This window comes from Mercenaria mercenaria, unplaced genomic scaffold (genome assembly GCF_021730395.1).
Source record: "Mercenaria mercenaria strain notata unplaced genomic scaffold, MADL_Memer_1 contig_4965, whole genome shotgun sequence".
Classification (NCBI taxonomy): domain Eukaryota; kingdom Metazoa; phylum Mollusca; class Bivalvia; order Venerida; family Veneridae; genus Mercenaria; species Mercenaria mercenaria.
In genome coordinates, this window is record NW_026463237.1 from 60,016 (window position 1) to 71,705 (window position 11,690).

Genomic DNA, 11,690 nt, shown 5'->3' on the forward strand with positions numbered 1-11,690 from the left:
ATTGTGGGCAGCGAAGCGTGACCACAGATTTACCATACCACAAATTTACGGTCAAAACGCTTATCCGAAACCGAAGAACAAGTAGTTCCATGTCCTCCATAAATTTTACGTAATTCAAGTCTGTTTAACTTTCAGAAAGCTTCTGAGATTCAACTTTGTCAATAAAATGCACTGCTTAAGTACAAATTTGTCGTAATCTATATTTTATAACAAAAACAACGCGTATGAAAATGAGTATGCTTGCTTTGATCACATGACCAAAACAATTCTTCATCACGTGACCAAAATAAACTATAAATAGCCTACAAAATAGTATAGTACTTCAGCACCTTCCGCGTAGATCTATAATCGGTATTAAAACCAAGTTGCGTCTTTTGTAAACGTTTTAAATTAAAAGTTCCTGCTAGAAAAGTTAATCAAAATTTTATTATTATAACAATACCAATGAGCTTGTTATGGTCACATGATCAGAAAACATAGACGCAGTGGTCGAGAGGGCTAAGACGCTTTCCTACGCCGGGAGGTGAAGGCCCCTGGTTCGAGTTCTGGCTACTCCCATTGCGGTGTGTCCTTGGGCAAGGCACTTTATCACGATTGCCTCAGTCGACCCAGCTGTAAATGGGTACCAGCAAATTGCTGGGAGTAAGGTATAATTGGTTTTAACTGTTCTTAAAATAGGGTCGCTCAAAAGCTCTACAGAGCTTATGTTAATTGTTTCACAAAGTGACGGTAAATAAAATTTACCTTTACCTTTATCTTTACCTTTTACCTTTACCTTTAAAACATCTAACTAGCACGGCGTTCTATTTTCGGATAAAATTGCACCCGTGTTTCCGTTGAACTTTGTAGCATAGAAATGGGTTTATGAAAAGATATATTGCATGAAAGCAACAGAAGAGGTGTTATCCTATTTAATTTATCCCCCCACCAAAGGTGAAGGGGATATTAGAAATGCTCTCCGTCCGTGTGTCCGTCCGTCCGTGCGTCCGCAACGATATTTGTCCGGAGCATAACTCCAAAAGTACTTGAGGGATTTTCTTCAAACTTCATACACTGATAGAACACATTGGGAGGAAGTGCAGTGTGCAAGAACAATAACTCTACCTTCCCTATTTTTTGAGTTATTCCCCTTTATCTTATTTTCTTAAAAAAATTTGTCCGGAGCATAACTCCAAAAGTACTGGAGGGATTTTCTTCAAACTTCATACACTGATAGAACACATTGGGAGGAAGTGCAGTGTGCAAGAACAATAATCTACCTTGCCTATTTTTTGAGTTATTCCCCTTTATCATATTTTCTTAAAACATTTTGTCCGGAGCATAACCCCAAAAGTACTGGAGGGATTTTCTTCAAACTTCATACACTGATAGAACACATTGGGAGGAAGTGCAGTGTGCAAGAACAATAACTCTACCTTGCCTATTTTTTGAGTTATTCCCCTTTATCATATTTTCTTAAAGAAATTTGTCCGGAGCATATCTTCTTCATGCATGGAGGGATTTTGATATATCTTGGCACAAATGTTTACCACCACGAGACGGAGTGTCATGCGCAAGATCCAGGTCACTAGGCCTAAGGTCAAGGTCACACTTAGAGGCCAAAGGTCAAATACAAGAATGACTTTGTCCGAAGCATTTCTTCTTCATGCATGGAGGGATTTTGATGTAACTTGGCACAATTATACACCATCATGAGACGAAGTGTCATGCGCAGTTCCCTTCTTTAGAATTACTTCCCTTTGTTGTTACTTTAAATAGCTTTTATTGTAACTTTTTCATTACTAGTCGTAGGGAAAAATCGAGACCACTTTTCTGTAGTACAACAAACATGCTAAATCCAATTTTGAGGTGTATTTTGACCAGTCTCTTCCTGATAAAGATTTTTGTGTGGACTTGCAATTTTTTTTTTTTTTTTTTTTTTTTTTTTTAAGATTAACTTCCCTTAGTTGTTACTATAAATAACTTATATTGTAACATTTTTATAATTGACCCTAGGGAAAAAACAAGACCACTTTTCTGTTGTACAGCATAGATGTTACTCTCCAGTTTTAGGTGTATTTTATTAATTTTATTATATATAAGGTATCTCTACCTAGTAAGGAGTTTTTTTGTGGACTTTAAAAAACAAAAGACTTACAATGATTACTAAACAACCACAAAATTAACATTCCATTTGCAAATACAGCTGCTAGAGTAAAGAAATTTGCTTTGACGGGCATATATTGTGACATTCTCGCACTCTTGTTCCCTGTTAGCTTTCCATTCCTTCTTTTTACAGTAGCCATATAGAAAAATATCATAGTTATACTCTTCATGAAAATTAATAAAATTTAGCAGTAAACCACCGCACTACTGACTTATTCTTTCTTCCACATCTTAAAACCCCTGATGCGGACCACATCCAATTATGATATGCCCGGTGGGGGGATTAGCCATGTCTGACATGGCTCTTGTTTTCATAGAGAAAGATACGATCCTTTCATATTATTTACGTTAATAATTTTTATTTGCACGACTTAGGAAAATAATTGCAGTCGTAAAGGAGGGGCCGAAAAATTCGTACCTGTTTCCCGAAAATGCGAACGTATGCACTTCAGTTTGATTTAATATTACATTCCAGCTGGTGTTTGTGATTGACATATCATTAAAGGGTATAATTAACTCGAAAGAAACATTATTTTTAACAAATTCGCCTTTTAATCGCCGGTAGATTTGCGGTGTTTTCGTTCCCAAATATTCACGTTCTGGCATACCATTTCTTCTCGGATAATTATACAATAGCGGGATTTGGAAGACTGCAATGAAATCATTTGAGATCATTCAAACTAAGTTAGAAAAAAATCAATTTTCAATATTTGAATTTGAACAATAAAATTCGTAAAAAGATCCTTTGGAAGCATAGAATGCAACCAAGATGAATAATAGCAGACTCATCACATCCAGAGAAAATAGTTCGCTACTCTGATTGAGTCTGTTCATGAGAGGTAATGAAATGTGCAACACCTCTTACACCCCCTAGCACCGGCTTAAGCAGAACTCTCTTACACATATGTTGAATGGACTCCATGATCCCAAAGGACCAGAAAATATAACAATACTAAAACATGCATATTGTCATGATTATGAGGCATATTATATTAATCTACAGCTGAAAAATGACTGAATGCAACCCGAAGGTCATGATGTGTGCTGATATTGGAGATAGTAGTAGTTGTTTTGGTTGTTTTAAAATTGAAAGAAACATTTAATTTCATTGTAAATATTCTTTTATGGTTGCTTTTAGTTTAAGAACTATTCTGAAGTGTCTTTTATCTATGTAATTTATGTATAATATATTCATAGCCTGCTTTTACCAAGATCAGATCTCATTTGAAAAAAAAATATGAAAAAATCACCTGTCAATGTCACAGGGGCCTGAACATGGAAACCCGTTTCTAATCAATAACTTGAGGATCACTTGACCCAGAATGTTGAAACTTCATAGGATGATTGGACATGTAGAGTAGATGATCCCTATTGATTTTTGAATCACTTGATCAAAAGTAAAGGTCACAGGAACCAGAACTTTGAAAACAGTTTCCAACCAATAACTTTAGAATCATTTGACCCAGAACCTTCAATCACAATGATAGGAATTACAAAGTCGATAACCCTTAATGTTCTGGGGTCACTTGACTTAAGGGAAAGGTCACAGAGACATGAAGATGGAAAAACTCTTTCTGGATCAATTACTTGAGAATCACTTGACCCAGAATGTTGAAACTTCATAGGATGATTGGACATGCCAAGTAGATGATCTCTGTTGCAGCCGAACATAAGTGTCTCTTTGTCTTTCGCTCCTATCCTCTATTGACTTCTTGCCTATTACGACTATGCATTGGGGGACTAGGGAGACATGGGCATCTTCTAATCTGAAATTTAATTGCCCTCATTCGAAGGAGGAGGGGTATGTTGTAAATATTAATGTTTGATGATGGATGTTGGTCGGTCTGTAGACAAATCAGTTTCCGGATGATAACTGGAGAACGCTTGGGCCTAGGATCATGAGATCGGGAGATTGGTCATGACCAGGAAATGACCCCTAGTGATTTTGAGTTCAGTAGGTCAAAGGTCAATATCACATTGACAATAGAACTTTTTTGCCAGAAAACTAGATTATGCTTTGGTCTAAGATCACATTTGATACGGAGGTCATTTTAGACTGGTAAATGACCCATGATTATTGATTTAAGATCAATACGTTAAATGTCCAGTAGGCAGTGACCAAATTTCTGTGCATTGTCAGTTAATTCATGCAAGTGTTCTACAAGCTCTTGTTATAACTAGAATCTCCAAACATCACATAATTATCAATTAGTCCATGACCTTTGCTCACATTTACTGTTATTCCCCTTGTTTCAGTAAAAGCAGGGTGTTTCCCATTGATTTGTTAAAAAAATGCTTATAATTCAAAAAAGATTTTGATAAAAAATAACCAAACCTCACACAATTTTCAATAAGCACATGAGCTTTGCTCATATATTATTTTATCCCCTTTGACAGAGTAAAAGCAGAGTTTTACCCCTTGATTTGGTAAAAGAAAGGTTGAAAATGCTAATTAATCAAAAGTAGTTTAACTAGAATCACCAAACTTAAGCTAACTGTTCATGCCCATCACCAGAAGCTGTCAACCGCTGCCCACATCAGTCCTCTCAGTGCTTTGATTTTTTTTGTGGACTTAGATTTGTTTTTTGAAGTTTTCCTTTTGTTGTTTCACTCCTTTGGACTACAACAGTCAAGTTCTTTAAATTTTGCTCCCATTCTTTAATGTAATCCTTCGGGCGTATATTGCCCCACTTGGCGGAGCTCTTGTTAGCTTTTGTGATTGCTCGATGTCCGGCATCCATTGCCTGTCTGTCATCTGTCTGTTGTCTGTCTGTCTGTCATCTGACAACATTAAGCTTGTGTATACGATAGAGGCTGTATTTTTCAATTGATCTTCATGAAATTTGGTCAGAATGCCTTGTTGAAATCTCGGTCAAGTCTGAATATGGGTCGTCTAGGGTCAAAAAGTGGGTCACTAGGTCAAATCAAAGGACCTGGTGTATGCAATAGAGTCTGTATTTATGTCTCCCACCACACAGTGGTGTGGGAGACATATTGATTTACTCCAGTCTGTCTGTCTGTCTGTGTGTGTGTCTGTCACAAAGCTTGTCCGCACTCTAAGTCGAACATTTCTCATCCGATTTTCACCAGACTTGAACAAAATGTGTTTGACCATAAGACCTTGGCCAAGTTCGATAACTAGCCAAATCGGTCCAGGCGTCTTGGAGTTATGGCCCTTGAATTACCAAAAATCGGTCTTTTTACTCTTGTCCGCACTCTAATTCGAATATTTCACATCCAATCTTCACCAAACTTAAACAAAACGTGTTTGACCATGAGACCTCGGCCAAGTTCGATAACTAGCCAAATCGGTCCAGGCATTTTGGAGTTACGGCCCTTGAATTATCGAAAAATTGGCCTTTTTACTCATGTCCGCACTCTTAATCGAACATTTCTCATCCGATCTTCACCAAACTTGAACAAAATGTGTTTGACCATGAGACCTCGGCCAAGTTCGATAACTAGCCAATCGGTCCAGGCATTTTGGAGTTACAGCCCTTAAATTATCGAAAAATCGGCCTTTTTACTCTTGTCCGCACTCTTAAGTCGAACATTTCTCATCCGATCTTCACCAAACTTGAACAAAATGTGTTTGGCCATAAGACCTTACCCAAGTTCGATAACTAGCCAAATCCGCCCAGGCACTTTTCATTTATGGCCCTTGAATTACTGATTGGATCCACTCATCCAGACCATCTAATTGGATCCACTCGTCTAAAACATCTAGAGAAACTAACATTTTTCATCATCTCAGGGGAAGTTGTGGGAGACATGCGCTTTTCTCAAAAGCATCTCTAGTTTTCAATTGATCTTCATGAAATTTGGTCAGAATGATTGCCTTGATAAAATCTAGGTCAAGTTTGAATATGGGTCATCTGGAATTAAAAAGTAGGTCACTATGCCAATTCAAAGAAAACCATTATGTATGCAATATAGACTGTATTTTTCAATTGATCTTCATGAAATATGGTCAGAATGATTGCCTTGTTGAAATCTAGGTCAAGTTTGAATATTGGTCATTGGGGTCCGAAACTAGGTCACTGGGTCAAACCAAAGAAAAACGTTGTGTTTGCGATAGAAGCTGTTATTTTCAATTGATCTTCATAAAATTTGGTCAGAATGATTGTCTGGATAAAATCTAGGTTGAGTTCGAATATGGGTCATCTGGTATTAAAAAGTAGGTCACTAGGTAAAATCAAAGAAAAACCTTGTATATGTGATAGAGGCTGTATTTTTCAGTTGATCTTCATGAAGTTTGGTCAGAATGATGCCTTGATGAAATCTGAGCCAAGTTTGAAAATGGGTCATCTAGGGTCAAAAACTAGTGTGTTTCTCAGATGAGCGACCTAGGGCCATCTCTTGTTATGTCTCCCACCACACAGTTCCCCATGATGAGATGATGGGTCATGCGCAAAACCTGGACCCCTAGCTTAAAGGTCAAGGTCACAATTGGAGGTCAAAGGTCAACAGGGCTTTTTTCCTGTCCAGTCCATAACTCTCCCATCCATGAAGGGATTTTAATATTACTTGGCACAAATGTACCTCATAATAAGACGATGTGTCATGCACAACTTTCAGACCCCTAGCTCGAAGATAAAGGTCACACTTAGCAGTCAACTGTTAACATAGCATGAACAGGGTCTGTTTCGTGTCCGGTCCATAACTCTGACATTCATTAAGGGATTTTAATATCACTTGGCACAAGTGTTCCCCATGATGAGGTGACCTGTCATGCGCAAATCCTGGACCCCTAGCTCAAAGGTCAAGGACACAATTTGGGGTCAAAGGTCATCAGGGTTTTTTTCCTGTCCCGTCCATAACTCTGCCATCCATGAAGGGATTTTAATATTACTTGGCACAAATGTTCACCATGATGAGACAACATGTCATGCACAAAGCTCGGACCCTTAGCTCAAAGGTCAAGGTCACAATTGGAGGTCAAAGGTCAATAAGGTTTTTTTCCTGTCCGATCCAGAACTCTGTCATCCATCAAGGGATTACAATATTACTTGGCATAAATGTTCCCCATGATGAGAAGACGTGTCGTGTGCAACACCCAGTACCCTAGCTTAAAGGTCAAGGTCACACTTTGAGATCAGTGGTCAATAGGATTTTTTTCCTGTCCGGTCTATAACTTTGGCATGCAAAATGGGATTTAGATATCATTTGGCACAAATATTTCCCTGGATGAGACAAGATGTCATGTGCAAAACCCAGGCCCAAGGTCTAATGTCAAGGTCACACTTAGAGAGCAAAGGTCAGACACAAGAATGACTTTGTCTGGAGCATTTCTTCTTCATGCATGGAGGGATTGTGATGTTACTTGGCACAAATGTTCACCAACATAAGACGGATTTTTTATATATTTTTTTTTTAGGATTAGTTTCCCTTTGTTGTTAATATCAATAACTTATATGATAACTTTTTTATAATGACCAAACCAATTCAATATGAAAATAACTGTGGGTTTTTATATATGTACATTTTAATCCAAGTGTGTTGTTATAACATATTGTATATATAGTACAATATTGTTTATACATCATTGACAGATATCAGTTCATTATGTTATACTGCAGTAGAGAAAATTAGGTGCCTTCCAGTAGGTGACTTTGTATTGCATGGCAATACTTCATTCACTTGTTTTAACCAAACTTGCACAAAACTTGTATCACCATAAGATCTTGGTTTCTTTTTTGAACTGGCCAGATCCCGTTATGGGTTCCAGAGTTACGGCCCCTGAAAGGGCCAAAATTAGCTATTTTGACCTTGTCTGCACAATAGCAGCTTTATTTATGATTTGATTTTTACCAAACTTGCACACAACCTGTATCACCATAAGAATTTGATACCTTTTTATACGCCCAATGGGATGTAATATGTTATCGCCTCGGTGTCCGTCTGTCTGTCTGTCTGTTGGTTAGCAATTTCCCTTCCGCTCTGTAACTCTTGAACCCCTTGAAGGATTTCAAAGAAACCTGACACAAATGTTCACCTCATCGAAACAACATGTGGAGCACATGTTTCCGATGGCTTACTTCAAGGTCAAGGTCACACTTACGGGTTAAAGGTCATATGAATTTGTTTTGTGTATATATTGCTCTGTATTTGCGTTGCATTGCAGTTCTCTTGGTTTTATTTGGCAGATCATTCTTTTGTTCACTTACTATAATTTGTTTTAATTACTTCCCTTTTTGTGTCGCCCACGAGTAGTGGGGGCCATATAGATTTGGTCTTGTCCCTGGGTCAGTCCGTCCGTCCGTATGTGCGTCCATCCGTCCGTCCGGAGTTCGTGACGTGCCTAGCTCAAAAAGTATTTCATATAAATTGATGAAACCTTACATGAGTCTTTATCATGATATGAACTTGCCCACCTCTTATTTTTCTTTTGGCTCCGCCCCCTATTTTTAGAGTTATGGCCCCTGAAATAGTCAAAAATGCACATTTTCACATTGTGACATGCCTAGCTCAAAAAGTATTTGATATAGATTCCTGAAACCTTGCATGAGTCTTAATCATGATATGAACCTGTGCACCTCCTATTTTTTGTCTGGCCCCGCCCCCTATTTTCAGAGTTATGGCCCCTGAAATAGTCAAAAATGCACATTTTCACCTTGTGACATGCCTAGCTCAAAATGTATTGCATATAAATTGATAAAACCTTGAGTCTTTGTCATGATATGAACCTGCGCACCTCCTATTTTTAGTCTAGTTCCGCCCCCTATTTTCACAGTTATGGCCCCTGAAATAGTCAAAAATGCACATTTTCACCTTTTTGACGAACCTAGCTCAAAAAGTATTTAATATAAATGGTTGAAAAGTTGCATAAGTATTTATCATGATATAAACTTGTACACCTGTTATTTTTTGGCTGGCTCCACCCCATATTTTTAAAGTTATGGCCCCTGAAATAGTAAAAAAATGCACATTTTCACCTAATTATGTGCCTAGCTCAAAAAGTATTTAATGTAAATTCATGAAACCTTGCTTGAGTCTTTATCATGATGTGACCTTTCACACTTGGCTTTCTTCATGAGAATCTTTGTGCTTTTTACAGAGTTATGGTCCTAGAAATAGCCAAAATAGTGGATTTTTTGTTTGTGATGCTCATAGCTCAAAAATATATGGCCTAGAATAATGAATCCTTTTCATAAAATGTTTGTTTAGGCTAAACCCCATTAACACTGCAAACATTTGAATTATTGCCCCGTATTTGTGACAAATGTACCAATGGGGGGCACACCCTGTGTCCTACAGACACATTCTAGTATGTTACTATAAATAGCTTCTTGTCCTTAAGTGCAATGATAACAGAGTGATATAGGGCCATTATGATCCTCTTGTTTACTCTTGTCTGCACTCTTAGTGGCACATAACCAAACTTGTACAAAATGTGTTTGACCATAAGTCCTCAGTCAAGTTAGATAACTTTCTAAATTGGACCAGGCACTGGAAATATTGCCCTTGAATTACAGAAAATCGACCTTTTAACTATTGTCTGCACTAAACATTTCTCATCCCAATCTTCACCAAAGTTTTTGATTATAACTCCTCGGTCAAGTTCATTAACTAGCCAAATTGCTGGAGGTATTTCAAAATTATGGCCCTTGAGTTACCCAAAATCAGCCTTTTTACTCTTTAAAGGTATATTTGTAGTGAGTAAACAGTATATAAAGACTGACTTGCTATTAAGATGATTAGACAGTTGTGGGAGACATGAGCTTTTCTTAAAAGCAGCTCTAGTTTTTAGCTCACCTGAGCACGAAGTGATCGCCCTATGTCTGTCCGTCCGTCAGTCGTCCGTCTTCAACAATTTGACTGTTAACACTCTAGAGGTCACAATTTTGGCCCGATCTTAATGAAACTTAGTAAGAATGTTACCCTTAATAAAATCTTGGACGAGTTCGATATTGGGTCATCTTGGGTCAAAAACTAGGTCACCAGGTCAGATCAAAGGAAAAGCTTGTTAACACTGTAGAGGCCACATTTTTGACTTTATCTTCATGAACAGCTTGTTAACACTCTAGAGGTCACAGTTTTGGCCCAATCTTAATGAAACTTGGTCAGAATGTTACCCTCAAATAAATCTTGGACGAGATTGATATTGGGTCATCCGGGGTCAAAAACTAGGTCACCAGGTCAAATCAAAGGAAAAACTTGTTAACACTGTAGAGGCCACATTTTTGACTTTATCTTCATGAAACTTAGTCAGAATGTTAATCTTGATGATCTTTAGGTCAAATTCGAATCTGGGTCATGTGGGGTTAAAAACTAGGTCACCGGGTCAAATCAAAGGAATTTGACCATATCTTAATGAAACTTGGTCAGAATGTTAATCTTGATGATCTATAGGTAAAGTTCAAATCTGGGACAGGTGGGGTCAAAAACTAGGTCACTAGGTCAAATCAAAGCAAAAGCTTGTTAACGCTCTAGAGGCCACATTTATGACTGTATTTTCATGAAATTTAGTCAGAATGTTAATCTTGATAATCTTTAGGTCAAGTTCGAGTCTGGGTCATGTGGGGTCAGAAACTAGGTCACCGGGTCAAATCAAAGGAAAAGCTATGTAACACTTCAGAGGCCACATTGATAACCATATCTTAATGAAACTTGGTCAGAATGTTAATCTTGATGATCTTTAGGCCATTAGGTCAGGTGAGCGATACAGGGCCTTCATGGCCCTCTTGTTTTGTGAAGTTTACGTTTGACATTTCCATTTTGTTGAACACCATAAGAAGATTTGCATCTTCTCGGGGAATAGAAAATGAATATTTCAGTTCTGGAATCTTTTAAAATATTTACATTTTGATAAAATTTAATGTTATCATTTAAATTTCTACAAACACCAGTTAGACTTTAGAGTTTAAATAACTTGCCCCTTACCAATGTGGGTTCATGCCTCACTTGGGGCATTGAATTCTTCATATGAAACCATCCAGCTGGTTTATGGAAGGTTGATGGTACTACCCAGATGTCTGACTATGATGAAATAATGTGCAGAGGAGCACCTGGGGTCTTCCTCGACAATCAAAAGTTTGATAGTCGCCATATGTCCTGTTGATGTGTGGATTTGATGTTAAACCAAACAATGAATAAAAATTGTTGAAGTTTTTGCATTGCCATAACAAATTTTGGTTTGTAATAAAATTACTTGATTGCTTAAGTCTTGTCATTACTTTTTTTGAATAGGAAGTTGTGGAATAGTCAAGCTTTCATGCTTTCATGCTTATGGACAGTTCTTTTCTGTCATAACCATGACCATGTACTACAATATCATATCTTACTTTTATTTTAGGAACAAGGTGCAGTATCAAAGTTATATCCTGACCTTGAAGTAAGTTATATATTTGGTAATTGTTATATTTATGTCTCTCCATCATGGGGGAGACATATTTTTTTGCCCTGTCCATCCGTCCGTCGATCTATCCACTAGTCTGTCACACTTCATTTTCAATGAATAACTGAAGAACCATTTGACCTAGAACCTTCAAACTTCATAGGGTGGCAGGGCATATGGAGTAGACGAGCCTTATTGTTTTTGGAGT

General features: G+C 37.6%; 1 long non-coding RNA gene across 1 annotated transcript in view; it reads left to right on the forward strand.

Moving 5' to 3' along the window:
* Positions 1 to 11,514, forward strand: part of LOC128554357 (uncharacterized) — a 58,348-nt gene extending 46,834 nt beyond the window's left edge. Inside the window, exon 3 of the long non-coding RNA XR_008369582.1 lies at positions 11,441 to 11,514. This is a non-coding gene — a long non-coding RNA (uncharacterized LOC128554357). The remainder of the gene's footprint in view (positions 1 to 11,440) is intronic.
* The last annotated feature ends 176 nt before the right edge of the window (positions 11,515 to 11,690 follow it).